This window comes from Garra rufa, chromosome 19 (assembly GCF_049309525.1).
Source record: "Garra rufa chromosome 19, GarRuf1.0, whole genome shotgun sequence".
Classification (NCBI taxonomy): domain Eukaryota; kingdom Metazoa; phylum Chordata; class Actinopteri; order Cypriniformes; family Cyprinidae; genus Garra; species Garra rufa.
Genome location: NC_133379.1, coordinates 43,123,012 through 43,141,482, shown reverse-complemented (window position 1 = coordinate 43,141,482; position 18,471 = coordinate 43,123,012). Strand labels below are relative to the sequence as shown.

Genomic DNA, 18,471 nt, shown 5'->3' with positions numbered 1-18,471 from the left:
CTTTTACCTGTTCAACCAACACATCTTGCACTTGCAAATTTAATTTCAAATTTAGGTTCATCAAGCAGCATACTATGGGTTCCAAAAACAATGCACTTTGTCTTGGCAACATTTAGAACTAATTTATTATTTGTTATCCATTCAACTATTGAATTAAGATCCTCTTTCAAAACTTTTCCAAGTTCTACTATTGAAGTTTGCGATGAATAAATTGTAGAATCATCAGCATACATAGATACTTTTGTATTTTTAGTGACTAACGGCAAGTCATTTGTAAATATAGAATACAAAAGTAGGCCCAGGCAACTTCCCTGTGGAACACCACAAAAAACAGGTTTTTCTTCTGAAAAACTTCCATTAAAAAACACGGTTTGTCTTCTATTTTTTAAGTAGCTCTGTAGCCAACGTACTGCATTTGGACTAAAACCATAGCATCGCATTTTTTGTAATAAAAAATTGTGATCAATAATATCAAAAGCTGAACTGAAATCTAATAACACCGCACCTACAAACTTTTTATTATCCATATCACTAAGCCAATCATTTGTCATTTGAGTCATGGCAGTTGTTGTAGAATGTCCAGCTCTGTATGCATGTTGATAATCTGTGTTTAAATCATTAACTGTAAAATATTTTTGAATTTGATCATATGCAACTCTCTCCATTATTTTGCTCAGAGTGGGCAGTAAGCTTATGGGTCTACTATTACAGCCACTAAAAGGTAGATTAGCCTGTTTAGATAATGGTACAATTTTAGCTGATTTCCAAACCTTTGGATGTATACCTTTTTCTAAACTTAAATTTAGCAAGTGACTAACAGTTTTGGAAATTAAATTTGCTACTAGTTTCAATAATTTTGAGTCCATGTTGTCCACACCAGATGGTTTGTCTTTACATTCTAAAAGTAATTTTTCTACATGACTCACTGTCACTTTAACAAATTCAAATTTACAATGTTTATTTGCCATAATTTCATTTTTTATCAAATCTTTTGATTTTGTGTTATCAATTTGGCCCATCTTACCTCTTAACTTATTAATTTTCTCAGAGAAATAATTATTCAGATGGTTAGCTATATGAAGTGGCTTAGTTATAAATTGCCCTTGAGATTCAAGGAATGATGGTGTTGATTTCGCTTTCCGCCCCATCATAGCATTTAAAATATTCCACATTTTCTTAGTATCTTGTCTTTCATTATTAATCTGATTTTCATAATACATCTTCTTTTTCTTTTTATTTAACTTAGTCACATAATTTCTTAGCTTTCGATATATTTGCCAATCTGATTTATAATTGGAATTATTTGCTACTTTTTTTGCTTCATCTCTTTGTGTCATACAGTCCTTGAGTTCCTCATCAATCCAACTAGCCCTAATATTTCTAACAGTTTTCTTTTGTAAAGGTGCATGTTTGTCAACTGTAGCTAAAAATAGCTTATTAAAGGCTTCCACTGCATCACTAGGATCATCATTCATTAACACATTATCCCAACAAATTTTTCTCACATCCTCAACAAAACAATCCTCATTGAAGTGTTTATATGATCTTGAAACTATTATTTTGTGTCCACCTTTGGGAACTTTTGTTTTCCTTACTAATACTACTAGGTTATGATCACTACAGCCTACAGGCACTGATATGGCTTTAGAACAGAGGTCCTCAGTGTTAGTAAAAATATGATCTATCAAAGTAGAACTTTTAGAACCATCCTTCCTCAGACATTCCCTAGTTGGTTTGGTTACAACTTGTTTTAAACCACAAGCTTTTGTGATAGAGCAGAGCTTTTTCCTTAGAGGGCATTGCTGAGACATCCAATCGATATTTAAATCTCCCATAAGATATATTTCATTAGAATGATCGCACACATTATCTCTCATCATACATACACTTTCTAAATAATCAATATTTGCATTTGGTGGCCTATAACAACAACAGACCAATAGTGGTTTCAAATGGGGTATATGTACTTCAAGCCATAGAGCTTCGATATTATCTGTCATTAAATCATTTCTCTTTTTAACTGGTATGTGTTCTTGAATGAAAATTGCCACCCCACCCCCATGTGCATTTCTGTCTTGCCTATATATTGTATAACCTTGTATATTTAATGCACAATCTTCAAATGTTGTGTCCAAATGAGTCTCTGATATTGCCAAAATATGTATATTGCCCCCTAACAAAATATTTGAGATCTCAGTTAATTTATTTCTAAGGCTACATATATTTAAATGTGCCACCTTCAGTCCTTTTTTGGGTAAGTTAACAAAAAAACTCATCTTTATTAACTAATATATCTCTATTACACTTATTTATTAATTGAACCATCATAGAGCAGCAGCCACTGCATAAATCAATCATATATCTAGGTCTTAACAACAACAAACAAAACACCAACACATATACAAATAGGAAACACCATAAATAATATAAATCCTTATAGCCTGTGATCATTTGTGTGAACTAAAATTATCTCCTTATAGTCCTGCTCAAAATAATAATAATAATAATAATAATAATAATAATAATAATAATAATTGTTGACTCGTAGTTCCATCAAAAAAATAAATAAAAAAATAACTGAAATTCCGTTCCGTCCATCAATTTTATAGTCCTAACTCAAAAACAGTTGATCAGTCCCTCCTCCTCTTCTCACAACTGCGGTGAGCTATCACTGACATCATGTGGTCTGTAACAACTCACCCAATCAGAACATCACCCATCTGATCACATGACCAAAAGCGGGGAACCAAAACAATGTCTGAAGTCACAACCAGCAGCTGATCTCAGAGGATTGTATTTTAATTAATTAAAACTCAATCGAAAAAAAGGGGAAACTTTTGGAATAATTCAATTAGAAATTATTTTTACTCATCGGCTGTTGAATCTCTTGCGCCGTCCATGAAGTTATTTCCAACGGACGAGCATGACTTATCATTTGCATCATGACTCTGGAGGAACAGATCCAACTTCGCCGGATCGTCAAAGAAGTTATGGTCGTGTCCTTTAGATACTTTTATAGTAGCCGGATAAATCAGAAAAACCTGAAAACCAGTCTTTCAGGCCTTTTCCATTGCAGGATAGCAGGATTTGCGTCGGACTCTTGTTCCCACACTATAGTCAGCGGTGAAGCGAACATCTTTGCCTCCCATCTCCAGCGGTGAGTCTCTTGCAGAATTTAAAATCCTCGCCCTGTCAATGTACCGCAGGCACACAAAAATCAGCACTCTTGGCCTGGATTTAATCTTGCTTCGAGGGGGTCCAATACGATGCGCTCTCATAATTTCTGGTGGTACATCTTTTAGTACAGGGAACCACAGTGGTAACTGAGCTGTGATATATTGTGTAGCATTAAAGCCTTCTTTTCCTTCAGGCAGGCCATGAACGCAAATATTGTTCCTTCTGCTACAATCTTCTAGCTCTGCCATCTTTGCCTCCACATTAGTTAATTTTTTTGACAATGATTGTGTTGTTTGCTCCACCTTTTCAGTGCGCTTTGTCAAAGTTGCGTGATCTGCGGTTAGTCCTTTGATGTCCTCCTTCAGCGATGTTAGATCTGACTGTATGGAATCAAATCTCTGCTCAAGATTGTTGAATCTCTGCTTAGAGGTAGCGTCAGCCTTGGAGAAATGCTTCTCTAGTGCAACGTCTATAAGCGAGGTAAACTCACTTGACGCCATTGTTTGATGGCCCTCTATGGCAGATGATAATCCCACTGGGCATTAAATGTTGGACAAAAAAGCAAAATGAGATTGCTGTTTATAAATGGACTGGTCAAGTTTTTCATTATAAAGTGGGATTTGTGAATTTGCTGTGAAATGTCACTTTGATAGAGAAAACAACCCTAAATCTAAATATTGCCAAAATTACCTTTAAAGTCGTCCAAATTAAGTTCTTAGCAATGCATATAACGGTAGGAGACTTACAAAATACATTCATGGATCATGATCTTAATATCCTAATGATTCGTGGCATTTTACTCATACAATGTAATGTTGTCTTTTACTAAAAATATACCCGTTCTACTTAAGACTCTTGAATCGCTCTCATTGTATTTTGACGGTTATCTGTGGAATGAATGAACTCTTCTATCATATGCAGCAAAAACGTTTGCCAGAATTCTAGCTAAAGCTATAAGTCTGTAATTATTTAGACCATCTGCCTCACCAGCATATCCTTGATAACTGAAACCAACGAAACAGACACATCTGGAAACAAAACATGAATCATAACGCTATTAAAACAAACAGCTAAAATGTCTGCTAGCCTAATACTACCATATTTAATCTATAATCTAATCTGCTAACTAGTTTGGAAGAACCAAAGTACTACCATATTTAAGATGGTTTTGAGTATCAATATATCTGCCTTTTCCAATGAACATGACAACGCACAGTAATCTCAGACAACTGATGTTTTAATCAAATGCGCTAACTAGTTTGGAAGAACCAAAGTAGCTAGAGATCAGTTATGAGGATCAGAAGATCTTGCTGTCAAACTGTCAAATCAAAGGGTAGGAAGAACAGATCCATGTATTGCACACTGTTGTTTTTAGTGCAGGTGTACTAACGCAACGCCATTGCCATACAAACCATAGTAGATATTCAGTGAAATACAAAGGCTCACAGGACACTTATCTGAAAAGAACAATAATCGGATTTGGACTGACAGCCTGAACAATGCCAATATCTGTTGAGGACTCATCAGCCCCATGAAAATCAACATTTCATCAATTCTTTTTTACTCAGTCTTGCTTCAACGGTCTCTTTCAAACACAAGAGGTTGTCATCAACACTGTGGTGGTTTTATCTCCTGAAATCCGTCCCACACGCAAGTCCACGACAGTTGTGTGGTAAAATCTGAATGCCACCAATGAGTGTTCATACTAGCAGAAAACACTTATATCATCTTGAAAACATCTAGGTTACGAAGGTAACCCTCGTTCCCTGAAGGAGGGAACGGAGACGTTACATTGGGAATTCGCCTAGAATCCAATAATCTCTGAGCCTTATTAAAAAGGCCAATTGAAAATTGACGAGTGGACGTGCGCGCCGGCCACGCCCCCGTACATACGGGTATATAAGATGGCAGCGCGCACCACTCAGTCAGGTTTTCGCTGAAGAGCCGATCAAGCCGGCGTCAGCGCGACGCCAGGGACGTGGCAGGGGAATGTAACGTCTCCGTTCCCTCCTTCAGGGAACGTGGGTTACCTTCGTAACCTAGACGTTCCCCTTAAGTCGAATCAGTTTCTACGTTACATTGGGAACTAACCCATGGAACAGGCCACGACCCTGACGCCGCGTTACGCACAAGCCTACGTGCCGACAAGTATACGTGCCAGCAGGCAGGCGTGTAACGCAACCTTCCCAACGTCCTGGGGGCCAATTGTGGGGGACCCCGCAGGAATGCCAGCAGCGCTGAAGCATGGTTTGGGGGGGCGGAGCACATGAAACTATACAAAGCCTAGTATACATTATAAATAACACTTTATCATTCAAATACATTGGGAATATGGAAACACTTGGGTTTGTGCCGAAAAACAGAGGTGCGTGAGCCCAACGCGCTATTTTTAGTTTCGCTTTGTTTTAGTTTCTTAACTTTATATATTTTGTTTCATTTCTGTTCTATTCTAAATACCTCTACATTTAAATCATTCGTTTTGGAGTCAGGGTAACTAACTTATAGCTATGTTTATAGTGTTTATAATGTTAATACATAATATTTCGCTTGATTTGGTATTATTTCTGATATTACCCTTTCTCTCTAAACATTCTGCTGCTCAGTAAATGCGTTTGGAGAGAGTGGGTTAAGCAGTAAGCAAATAATGAGAGCGTTATTGAACTTAAAAAAGCTGACTGGTCGAAAATATGTTAAGGACCAACACACATCCTCCAAATGCATCTATATAAACCCGCGCTTGCTCTTGTCTCGTCTGCACGCACGCACTGTCATGATCTAATGCACTTGTTAATGCCGGATCTTTAAAAACAAATACCGGAACGCAAAAATCCAAAATCGGACATTTTCCAGAACAGGATCGGGCTCAAATTAAGCACTGATGGACACGGTAGGCTACAATTAATTAATTCGTTATGAATAAATTATTTAACAACAACCATCCCTCACCCCCGCCCCCCCGCAGACGATGCCATCGTCCATCGCGATGTTTCACATTAGACATCGTACGATGCCAAATTGGTCGACATCGCCCAACCCTAATATGAGGGAAACAGAGGCCTTCTGGCTGACCTCTGGAAAAAATACAGCCACAACCTGCGGGGCGAAAGAGACCCGGCAGGAGCACAGTCAGAACTACTCCGCATCTAACCCTGACTGCGGGGCATGGAGGACCCAGGGTTCACCAAGGGGCTACATCCTGGGAAAATAGCGCACGGATCCCGTGGGAATGGCGCGGCAAACCGACACCAGCCGCCCTCCCGCTCACCTGAAGTCCTCTCTATGTTAGGACACGGGAGGAATGGCCTCTACGCGAAGGTTATAAAACCCCGCGAAGGCATTTGGTGTCGCCCAGCCCGCAGCTCTACAAACATTGCTAGTGAGGCGCCATGAGCCAACGCATAGGATGAGGCAACACTCCGTTGTGGAGTGGGCAGGAACACCTAAGGGGCATGGCTGTCCCTGATATAAGTATGACAGGGAGATGGCATCTACCACCCAGTGAGCCAACCTCAGTTTGGAGACAGCATTCCCTTTCTGCTGATCCTCCGAAGCAATAAGGAGCTACTCGGTGCGTCTGAAGTGTTGAGTGCGGTCTACATGTATACGTAGAACACGGACTAGACACAACATCGCAAAGGCTGGGTCTGCCTCCTCCAGGGGCAGAGCTTGCAGGTTCACCACCTGATCACTGAAAGGCGTCGTGGGAACCTAGGGCACATAGTCGGACCGGGGTCTCAGGATTCACGTGAGAGTCGCCGGGCCCGATTTCTAGACACATGTTGCTGACAGAGAAGCTTGTAGATCCTCTACCCTCTTAACGGAGGCCAGGGCAGTCAGGAGCGCTGTCTCAAGTGACAGGAATTTAAGCTCGAATGAGGCCAGTGGCTCAAACGGGGCGTCCCGCAGGCCCGGAAACGCGACAGAAAGGTCCAAAGAGGGTATGTGGTGCTCACCTAGGGATGCTCCATCTACTGCATCGTGATATGCTGCGATAGCGGCAACATACACTTTGAGAGTCGAAAGGGACAGCCTGCGCTCCAACTTCTCCTGCAGGAAGGAAAGCACTACTGCAATCGTGCATCTCTGTGGATCCTCTCTGCGAGAGGAGCACCAGTCAGCAATAGACCCCATCTCAGTGCGTGAGCCTGCCTGGTAGAGGGGGCTCAGGACTGAGTGATAGTTTCTATCACGGCCTGTGGAAGGCCGGAGAGGTCTATGGTGTCGATCCGTGCCCTTGCAGGGAGGGACTGCCGCGAGGGAATGGTTACTAAGACCTAAGTCCGGGTGGGCCAATCTCGTAGCGCACCATAAGACTTACTCCTCGTCCTCCCTGACTTGCACAGTGTCTGTGCAAGGAGACTCGCTGGGGAACGGCGTACTTTGGCCCCGGAGGTCAGCTGTGTGCCAGTATAACTCTGAAAAAGAGGCAGCTGGCAATGGGAGGAATCAGGAAGGGCGAGCGGATGTGGCTGACACGGCATCCCAACCCGTGGTAGGCCACGGGCTGACTTGTCGGGAATACTGCGGGAAAACGCCAGTCCGGAGTGAGCCGAGATGCTATGCCCATCATGGGACTCGATCGTGCTGAAGCAGTCTCACATGAAACAAGCTTAGCGGCAGAGCGGCTAAAGCTGTCATGTGCCCCAGGAGCCTCTGTGTTTTGAGAGGGACCGCTGTGTTGTGCCTGATTAAACTCTGATTAGGCACTACAGCACTGACTGCGCGCTCTTAGTAGTAAAGCGGGCCGTCTTGTGGACCGAGTCGGGGCTCCCGACCGAGGAGAGAGATCCTCCGTACCTTAACAAAGTTTACTCTTCCCTCGGTTGACCTGAAGGACCAGATGGCAGGGGTGTCGAAGCACCGGGTCCCCGGATTCGCACAACGGAAATTGCAAGTGGGCTGCAAGGCACCAGTCGCTGAGACGGTTGGGAACGCGAATCCCTGTCTTCCGATAGAGGGGACAGGGGAGCTCCCGTGGCCTAAAGAAGCAGGGGAGAAAGGACTGGCCAAATGGATGCACCTCGCACTGAAGTGCTTGACCCCCGAGACAGACCCCCGAAGGGGAGTGTGCCAGGGGAAATCGAGACGCGACAGTGGGTGCCCTTCAGGCAGATGGCTGCAACCCAGCCCTGGAGACGGAAACATACGTGTATGTACTTCGTCGTGAGCGTGTGTGCCGACAGCCTGAGAAGGGACCGGGACAGAGCTCCATCCAGGATGGGTGTTAACCCACCACTCTTTCTGGGCACGTAGAAGTAGGGACTGTAAGGCCCTGACCTCATCCCAGCTGGAGGGACAGGCTGGATCGCGTCCTTCGCCAGTAGGAACGCGACCTCTGCAGGCAGGACAGAGGCACGCATGCCCGAAAAATGTAAAGGGTACCTCTGAACCTGGGCGGGCGCCTGGTGGGCTGAAACGCCAAACCGGGCCGCACCGTCCATATCAACCACCGTAGCGGCATCAAGGGAACGTTGACCGACGTGACCATGGTGGGGCAGCCTAGGGGAAGACAGGGAAGGAGACTGAAACCAGAAGGATATACGTTCTGTAAAAAAGTCTAACTGCACTAAGCAGTGCTTACCTCTTCCCTGGTTCCCCGCTGGCGACAGAGGGCTCCGAGTCTGGTTCCGAGGAGTGTAAGTGCTGCTCAGGAAGGAAACACGGGACCGAGGCCCCAGATGTGTTTTTAGAAAACTAGCTCTTTCTGTGAAAATGTGGGTACCATCGACCGATGGGCCGACGGCAGCATTGAAGTACACAGTGGCTCCCGGCCCTCCACCGGGAGCGGGAACGTGATGTCATCGTCCCCTGAAGAGCAGTCTCTATCACCTCTTGGTTGCCCGCGTCAGGGACGTTTCGCAGTTTTCTTGTGGGTGTTTCGGGCCGGTCCCTGTGCCGCGGGTGGCGCCGCTCCCCCACGGCTGGCTCTGCGTTTGCGGACCCTCTCTGCCAACCTGGCTTCGTAGGTCTCCGCAGGGTTCAGAGCCATTGATGTTGCGGCCGCAGGGGGGTGCCCTCGGCGATGTACAGGTGGAGGCGGAGTGACCGGCGGCGGGATGGGAACTTCGCGGCGGGGAAAATGTGTCTGATCGCCTCCGTCTGCTTCTGTACTGCCGAGAACTGCTGGGCGAAGTCCTCGACAGTGTCGTCGAATAGGCCACTCTGGGAGATGGGAGCGTCAAGAAAGCGTACTTTGTCGACTTCTGCCATCTGAGCCAGAGTAAGCCATAGGTGTCGCTCCTGGACCACAGCCGTGGACATCACCTGACCAAGGGCCCGCGCTGTGACCTTCGTCGCCTGAAGGGTGCCGCGGGAGCCCTCCCCAGGAACCAATCATCCAGCCGGGAAGGATCGGCCGAAGGCGATGGAGTAACCTCCAGACCGATCCCCCTGGCGAAGGAGGAGCATAGCCGAGAGCTCGGAGTCCACCTCCGAAGGGGCAGCAACCACGGAGGGGCGCTGCATCGCCGGGATAGCGTCCTCGCTCCCCAACTCCCCCTCTGATGCTGCAACAGACATCTCCTCCTCCTGTGGAGCGCCAAAGGAGACGCCCAGCCCGGGTACCAGGGAGGCGTACTGCTCCGGCCACTCGACGGGGCTATGCTGATGGGCAGAAGACCGCGGGGCTTTTGGGGCCGGCGGTACGTTCTGCACCGTGACATGTAAGTCCCCCTCGTGCCTCGCCACGGTGGCCGAAAAACTTATAAGGCTCAGAGATGATTGGATTCTAGGCGAATTCCCAATGTAACGTCAAAGTGATTCGACTGAAGGGGAACCAGTTTGACCTGTTGTGATGAAATGCTCTGAGGGTTGTTTTTCTCGTCTGCTCTCACTCATGTCCTCAGTTGTTTTGATGGACACTGGTATGTGGTGAAGTGGGAAGCATCGAGTGGATCTGAGACAGTCAGAGATCTGGCAAATAAAAACATAAAGTGGTTGTCAAATAACTTCCTCCAGCACAATAATAACAAAACTTAAATAATTAATTAATAGCAGTTTATTGTAGGATTCAGTTTAAGATTTTGTCATTTGTTTTTAAAGGGTTCAGTGATAAAGCCCTATCTTCCATTATAGATCTCATCCTTGCTGTAAATCTACATTAAATCTAACTCTGGCATTTTACAGGATTTTTTTATATTGTTGTATATTATTTATGCTTGTGTCTTGATTTACCTTGTTCAGCATATTGCTTATATACTTAATGAACTTGTTGGACTACTTTAGTAATTTCCATGAGTACAAATCTCAATGTTTAAGCACATAATGATATTCTAGAGGATTGAGTGTCTCTAATCTTATAGCAACAGTTTGGACATGACCCTCTTCTATTTGAACATGACAATGCCTCTGTGTATAAGGTTCAAAAAGAAAGGATTGATTCAGTCAGTGTGGAAGAACTTGACTGTTCTGCAGAAAGTAAAGTCCTAATATCTTCTGAACACCTCTGGTGTGACTTTAAATGCAGACCTTGAGCCAAAAAGTTGCTTTATAAAATGCTTTATAAATAAAATGTTCTAGCAGTCGGCATGTAACTCATACTACACAAATTGAGCCAGTCTTTTTTTTTTTTTGTCACGAAACGTTGCAGAATGAATCACAAACTACTAAACAATAGAAATAAAAATACTTTGTTTACCTGATGAATCCTAACCGACACATATTTAAGATTAAATAATGAAGTTATGATTTTTATTTACACAATCACCTTTTAACACGGAAAGCATCGCTGTTCAATCAACAGTGACACACACGTATAAATATCTTACATACTGTACATGTTCAAAGCATATAGTCACAAACTTGTAAAACCACTTCTAAGTTTATCAGTGTTTCCTGAGAACAACCTTTCCTTTTAACTGACGAATCAGATTTCATAGTTCAGATGACTGTCATTCTGGTTCTGCTAGAAGTGAAAGAGATTTCAGATCTGTTGTTCAACACGACAGTTCAGACAAAGCAGAAAGATCTACACATTTAATTTGAGGTGAGTGTTGGTTTTTCATTCATTGTTTGAGTGTCATCTTATGATGCGTCATTGATCAGTTTCTGCTTCTTTAATGCTGTGCTGAAGCTATTTTGATGGTTTTATTGAAGGCTGTTCATGTAGTGATCAAACAGATGATCAAGTGTGTCTCTGTCAGTCAATCACAGAACGCTGCTCATTCTTATATTGTTTGATTCTCAAACAGTTTCTTTTATCGTGAACTTTTCACTCTTCGAGAAAGAAACTTTCAATCAACAGCTTCATGTGTTTGCAGACAGTTTTGATGAAATACTGTGTCTTTATCAAGTGTGCTGCAAGAGTCCCGAGAAAAAGAAAAGTAAACCCAAATGTTTTTGGCCGCCCCCTGGTGGCCAGCTGCAGTATAAGTCACAAACCCAGCCCTCTCCATGTAATCTAATCTTGGACATGAGCCAAACTAAATAATCCAATTTTTTTTTTTTTTTTTTTTTACCTTTATTTAACCAGGTAAACTGTTTGAGAACCACTTCTCATTTACAAACATGACCTGGCCAAGAGGCTACAGGAATCAATAGGGACATACTGTACAACTATACATAGTCAAACACATGACACACATAGAACAAGCAATTGAATTAAAAAAGGTAAACAACAAAGAAAAAAGAAAAAGAATAAAGTGCTTAAATGTGACCCTGGACCACAAAACCAGTCTTAAGTCGCTGGGGTATATTTGTAGCAATAGCCAAAAATACATTGCATGGGTCAAAATTTTTGATTTTTCTTTTATGCCAAAAATCATTAAGAAATTAAGTAAAGTTCATGTTCCATGAAGATTTTTTGTAAAATTCCTACTGTAAACATATCAAAATGTAATTTTTGATTTGTAATATGCATTGTTAAGAACCTAATTTGGACAACTTTAAAGGTGATTTTCTCAGTCTTTTTTATTTTTTAACCATACATACCTACCGGTAACCATACATCAATAGAAAGCTTATTTATTGAGCTTTCATATGATGTATAAATCTCAGTTTTGTCAAATGTAACCTTATGACTGGTTTTGTGGTCCAGGGTCACAAATATGTTTCATAATTGTCAGCAGGAACAAGAGTCAACTATGTAATTTTGGAGGTTTTGCTTAAAGGAGGCGATTGGGATCAAAGATGTAAGTTTCAGGGTATTTTGTAGTATGTTCCAGTCGTGTACTGCTGCAAAGCGGAAGGCATTACGTCCAAAGATAGTAGAAGTTAAAGTAAGAAGCACTTAATTTAATCAAATTACTTGATCTTGTGTGATAGGCGTTATGAGCAGCATGAAAAAGGGATGACAAATAGAGAGGTGTCTTGCCCAGGATTGTCTTGTACATGAAGAGAAACCAGTGATGGAGCCGCCGGGTATGAAGGGAGGGCCAGCCCACCAGTTTATACAGGTCACAGTGATGAGTGTGAAAGGGTGCATTAGTGGCAAAACGGATGGCTGAATGATAGAGTGTGTCAAGTTTTTTTAGGGCTGTGTTTGGTGCCGTTCTATAGATAATATCGCCATAGTCCAAAATTGGCAGTACTGTCATCTTAACGAGAGTGCATTTGGTAGCATAAGTAAAAGAAGTTTTATTGCGGAAAAAAAAGGCTAGTCTAGCTTTAACTTTTGTTTGAAGGCTATTGATGTGTGTAATAAATGACAGGGATGAATCCAACCAGATACCTAGATATTTATATTTTTTGACATACTCCAGAGCCATACCGTTCATGCAGGTGATTGTAAGTGGAGTCACGGTGACTGGTTTTCGGCTAAAAAGGATACATTTTGTCTTACTGGTGTTAATACGGAGGTGGAGATTGTCAAAGAACTGCTCTATAGAGGTGAAGCTGAGTTTAAGACTGGAAGCCGCAGAATTGGGAGAGGAACCAACTGAGTACAAAATGGTATCGTCTGTATAAAGATGAATCCTGGAGGTGCCAGCAGCTCTGGCTATATCATTGATGTAGATAGAAAAAAGGGTTGGGCCCAGGATGGAGCCTTGAGGCACACCTTTAGAGATATTAAGTGGGTCTGACATAATGTTTTCAACCTTCAATTGCTGGGCACGGTTGGTGAGATAATTGGCAAACCAAGCACAGCTAGAGGAGGACAGACCAATACTGGAAAGCTTATGTAAGAGGATCCTATGATCGACAGAGTCAAAGGCCTTGGCGAGGTCTATAAAGGTGGCAATACAGACCTGTTTGTTGTCTAATGCTGTAATTACCTCATCAAGGACCTTTGTGGTGGCTGTTATGCACCCATGTCCTGTCCGAAAACCAGATTGCATGTCAAATAATATATGATTTTTATCCAGGAAATCATTTAACTGTTTTTGGACAAGCTTCTCCAGAACTTTGGCAAGGCATGGTAGAATAGAAATTACACTTATTTTTTTTTCCCCCAAAGATGAGTTTCATTGTGTGATCGTTAATTTTTTAATTCAGATCTGTGAAATATGAGAATGAAACAGCTGCTTTCTGTAAACTCCAGAGTTTCATTTGACTCTTGGTCTCAAAAAAAGAAAAAAGAAAGAAATCTAGATTAAAATGGCTAATTTGAATTCTGCTGAAGGCATTCAGATGATAAGATGATAAGCTGTTCTATGATAATTTGATGAAAATAAATTATGTTCAATTAGATGTACTTGTGTTTACTAACTAACTAACAATGAAATTATTTTTTATACACCGTACTTTTATTTTGAGAGGTTGCCGTGAAGTTTCTGTGTCATACAGTATGATATGATGCTCGTTTTCTCAAATGAAACGGTAAAAGTGACAGCAGTTTGGGAGATTGAGTTTATCTGTTCATGTGAGATGAAAATGCCAAAAATTACCGGGAGCGTCACGTGTGTTTCAGTATGCGTGTAGTAAAAGCTCGTCTCCGCAATGCATACATACAGCTAGGCAAACGGAATATATCGGATTCATATTAAAACGGTCTTTTTGCATTTCAGTTTTCACATACACTAGTCCATATCGCGATTTGAATTAAGTGACTGACCAACATTTGATTTATGAATCCAAAAAACGACGAATTTACGTGGCATTTCGCTATAGTAGATTCGGTTTTTATGAATGGAGGACGACGCGATCCCGTCTGTGTTTTGGCGGAGGAGACTTAAACGCGCAACCATATTCTTTGGTATACATCCGGGTTAAACTATCAAGGTGAAAGTCACCATAGCTTGCGTAGTTTAGACCCAGCTCCCAACCCAAATTTGAGAATAGATTAACGGCAATATTTTTTTTATCGCACGATAAGAGTTTCACGTTAACGCAGCACGTTAACGCCGATAACGGCCCACCACTAATAAATACTAAAATAAATAAGTACATAACAGCAGCCACAACTACCAGATCAACAAAACACTCCCAGAAGGTTCACAACAAGGATAGAATATGCCTGGGATATGTTGTTCTACAACAGTTAAAAATAAAAATAAAAAAAAAACACTACAATTGTATTAAATCTGAACAGTGCTTGAAGTGGGCCAGTATGCATATAGTCTTTAACCTACCGGTTTCCTTCACGCAGGTGCTTTTTTCAGCACTACAAGAGTAGAGGAATGATAATTAATTAGTGAGTACTAATGCGAATCAATACATTACAACGAGAACACATCATTTGAAACCGGTCAACTCCTTAGTCCAAATGTTCAAAACATTGCTAATGCAGAGAATAGTGACTTACAGTACATACATACATTATGCAGTGTTTAGTGAATTAAGAAAATTAAATCAATTAAAATATTGTACTAAAATTAAAATTAAAATATTGTACTACATAGCGTTTGTCATTGCCATGTCTGCAGTAAACATGTAAAAACGTTCTCAAAAATAATCATATTTGTTTTGTTAAAACTATTTATGTGCAATTACCCTATATATATAATAATAACAATTTATAAAATAACTTGTCATACAAAAATGGCACACAGGTTACACACATACCATCGTCTTGAGTAAATTGTACCAATGTGAATTGTGACTGGTTGCACAAGTGCTGTAATAATTTAATGCTGGGAATTTTGCTGTAATAAGAGGTGGATATACTGTGAAATTACATAAAATCTGAAAGCATATCAACAGAAAATCTGAAACATCAGGAAAATATATTTTTTTTTAAATATTATTGCAGCCATATAGCCTATGAATAAATAAAAATCCATATTTTAAATAAAGAAAATGTCAGGCCTGGAGAGCTAGTGTCCTGCAGACTTCAGTTCAACACCTGTCTGTAATGATCAAGAAACACAAACACCTTGGCTCAGGGATGGGCGACTTCGGTCCTGGAGGGCCATTGTCCTGAAGTGTTAGCTCCAGCCCTAATCAAACACACCTGCCTCCAGCTTTCTAGTGATGTTGAAGACATCGATTGGCTTTTTCAGGTGTGTTTGATTAGGGTTGGAGCTAAACTCTGCCAACAGCTCTCCAGGAGCAGGGTTGGTGACCCCTGTTATAGACACATAAATACATACACACATATTTCCATAATGTGAATGTGATGAAGATCTGATGTTGCAGAACTTCTGAAAGATCTTTCTTATTATATTTGGATGAGTACAGGTCTGTTCTGGCCTCTCTGAGCTTTGCTTTATAATATCGCTGGTCCTCGGTCATTGTACACTTGTTCAGTCGTTCCAACTCTTTGATCTGCTTTTCTTTCTCTTGCTCAGACGCTGTCAGTGTCTCTATTCTCCCCTGCTGTTTCCTCTTCTCTTCAGCAAATCTGGCCTCCAGTTCTCTCTGTAAGTCTCGTAATTTGTTCTCATACAGCTTCTTCAGTTCCTCTGGTTTAGTTTTCAGCATGTTCTCCACATCCTGGTAAGAGTCGCTGGTGTAATATTCAGCTCCATTAGCAGCGACTACAGCGTCTACTTTCAGCAGGAACTCCACAACCTGACTGCGATCCTCCATGTCTTTATTATTGAATATCCTCCTTCACAGCGACTCAGGATTTCTTTCAGAGCCTCGTTGTCTTCAGTGAATTCTTCAATAGGTTTGTCCAGTTGATTCCCATGAGTGAAGAGGAGGACTGTGTGTTTATCTGCTTCTTCTCCAAATATGGCTCTGATCTTCTCCACCGAGAGTCTCTCTTCTTCAGTGAACGTGTCCAGTTTAATGACCAGGATGATGGTGAGAGGTGCAGCTTCCGTCATGTTTATACACTTACTGGTCTTCAGTTTCAGAAGATCCTCCTCTGAAATGTCAGTGTGGGTACCAGCACATGTTGATATACCTGGAAATGAGAAAGCTGATTAAATGACAAAAGAAGCACTTGAATTGAACTCTCACAATCTTTAGCTGTTTTGCGCTATTTTCATGTTCGGGGTCTAAAAACTACATTGTGCTGATGTCAGAGTGTGTGACGTGGAAATGGACTCTAGACAGAGCCAGTGTTGGGGTTTACTTTGCCCATTTATTCATTAATAGCTCTCCTGTCCCCATGTTGAGAGAAATTGTGAGTAAGATGTTACTTTAGTTCTGCAGAAACAGATACAGTACTGCTCAAAATGAATAAAAACTGTGAAATTCAATGCAAACCTGCAATAACTAACTGTTAAATAATACAAATATCCATTATGTATGTTAAGTTTGTGAAGGATGGCCACTGTTAGGAAACCTGTTGATCAGTCTGCATAACGGTGATGTAAAATATGTATTTTAGGTGTGGAAATGACTGATGTTGAGTTTTGATATTTGGGATATGGTCACTGCGCTACTTTGGGGGATTTTTAACCCCCTCAAACCCAACATCCCCCGTCTACATCCTGCCCCCACTGTCCTCTTAGTTTGAAAACTAAAATATGGTCACCCTACCTGAACAGATGAACAATCTTCTGTAACAAACTGATTGTTATCCTGTTTTCAGGACAGGAACAGGAAGAGCAGCAGCAGCACAGCTCCACTTCTGATTGGTGATCAACACTCTACTGGTAAGACTATAACACTGCTGACCCCTAGTGGTTAGGGCTAGTACTGGAAAATACAAATACATCCTATCTCCACAGTATGGATCAAATCAGTTGAATTAATTGAATTCAATACTATGTTGAAAACCAATGACTTATCCGTCTTTGCTGGACTGCCTTGTCGACATAAAGTGACTGTCAGATAACTTCCTCCAGCGCAATAATGACAAAACTGAAATAATTAGTTTGTTCTATGATCCAGGTAAAGGTATTTTCATTTGATTTAAAACTGTGAGGAGTTAGTTAGAATAGCTTCAGGATCCACTATTTGTCACACAGTAAAGAAAAAAAAAACATAAAACATGGTGAAATACATGGCAGCACAGTTTGCCTTTAATGGAAATAATGTTTAAAGATCATATTTTTAAAAAGCTGTCAATGACTGGCAGAAGCAGATGCCAAATAAAGGCTAAATAAAGAGCTTTTGCTTTCGCATAGAAACTAGCAGCTTTTCATTGAATGAATCAACAGCATCAGCTAACCTTCAACATATTTTACACCAAACAATACTTTTGGGTTTAACTTTTTTAGTTTACCACGGGGGAAAAAAAGCCATTTTATAAGAGAAGTCAGTGACTTTTTTGCAATAGGTGTGATTCAGCTTCCAGCACTTCCCAAACGGTGATTGAGTGTCGCACATCTCTGAAATTCAGTGACGTCAAGGCTGTAGTGTGATTGGTTAATAAGGAGTTAGCTGGTTTGCTTTCTCCAATAGTAATCAATTCAGACCCTCTCATCTCCCCTTAGTAAGACAATCTCTAACAAAGCCTTCTTTCTAGGAGTATACGTTTGGGCGGCGTTATGCAAATATTCCAACAAAGGGTTAGTTGGTTACAGCCTCATTCACTATTCCCTCACTCATTCTTGAGAAGTACACAAAAGATTTAGTTTGATCTCAGAACAGTACGTCTGCTGTGCAACTGCCATGGTAACAAGATAACTTCTCAAAACTGTTAAACAATTAATTGTTTAAACATCTGAACAAATCATTTAAAACAATACAATACAATACAAGTGATTGAAAGATAGGTTAGGTTAATTGCTGGACATGTTTTGTCCCATGTCTGAAGAATCAATGTCCTACATGAGTTTACTAATATAGTCCACCTGACAGAGAGAAAACAAACACAAATGAATTCAGACGCTGATAAACACCTGCTGTTAACAAGCAGATTCACTGAAGAAAAGAGAAACAGCACAAGACAAACACAGCATGTTGAAGTAGCAGACGTTTAGCAAGTTCTCCTTTTCATTGTATTATTTTTTATTGTTTTGCCTGATTATAGTAAACAAAACCCATATTATTTTTATCTTTAAATATAGTCAATAATAT

General features: G+C 41.4%; 1 pseudogene; it reads right to left on the bottom strand.

The window, feature by feature from the left end:
* Positions 1–6,945: 6,945 nt before the first annotated feature.
* Positions 6,946–16,923, bottom strand: LOC141292133 (uncharacterized; annotated as a pseudogene).
* Between the last annotated feature and the right edge of the window lie 1,548 nt (positions 16,924–18,471).